Genomic DNA, 1078 nt, shown 5'->3' with positions numbered 1-1078 from the left:
TCGTAACATATGTTAAGAATTTGCAGTACTTATGATACATTACAAATTCCAATATGTTGTGGCTAACGTTAGCTGGAGGTTAAGGTTAGGAGTTAGGTTAAGGCTAGGATTAGCTAACATGCTAAGTAGTTGCAAATGCTGCTAATTAGCTAAAGTTGTCTGTGACGAGATATGAACATGCAACCTTCGGGTTGCTAGACATTCACGTTATACACCACCCATCCACCCTGATCAACCACCCTCCTTTTGATTTTGCCATAATAAGTAACCTTCTGTCTTATGTAACCATACCAAACAGATCATACTAATTTTAATTGACTTTGTTAGGTATTATCCAGTCTATGAGACCTAGGCTGGTAGACATCACATCTACAGGGGTCAGCATGTAGCCTAGTGGTTAGAGCGTTGGGCCAGAAAACCGAAAGGTTGCTGCATTAAATCCCTGAGCTGTCGTTCTGCCCCTGAAAAAGGCAGTTAACCCACTGTTCCCGGTAGGCTGTCATTGTAAATAAGAATTTGCCTAGTTAAATAAATTCTAAGGAGCATTCAGTCCTTCTAAAGTACATCTGTAATGTTACAGTGGGCCTTGTCTGCCCTCTGGTGGTACAATATTACACTTACAAAAATGATCTGTATGGCCTGCAGAATTTATGATAGTGTGTGTGAACTTGTGTAAATTCAGTTTAGAGCTTCTGTGAAAATGATAAGGCCAAATTAACATCCTGGTTTTGTCCCTGTTTTTTTCTTTGATTTGCTCACTTAGTTAGAAAGTCATTGCTGGAAATTGGTATATCAACAAGTCGTCAAGTTCAAAAGGTTATTTATAATGGCATTTCCATGTGCTTACTCATGGACTTTTTAGTCAGTATTACGTCACTAACAAAATACTGTACATGAAACAAGCAAGGAGTGAGTTTGTGGACAAATGTACTGTTCTGCACTGTGACACCCGCCAGTGACATCCAGTGACCAATAGAATAAACAACAGTGTTCACCAACCAGCCAATCAGATGGCATTGCTCTTTTCACCTACTCCCACAGTGAAAATCAACAAATGAAGTCTGTCACTTATCAACTA

Source organism: Salvelinus fontinalis, chromosome 28 (assembly GCF_029448725.1).
Source record: "Salvelinus fontinalis isolate EN_2023a chromosome 28, ASM2944872v1, whole genome shotgun sequence".
Classification (NCBI taxonomy): domain Eukaryota; kingdom Metazoa; phylum Chordata; class Actinopteri; order Salmoniformes; family Salmonidae; genus Salvelinus; species Salvelinus fontinalis.
The sequence above is the reverse complement of the archived record's forward strand: the minus strand, read 5'-3'. Positions refer to the sequence as shown.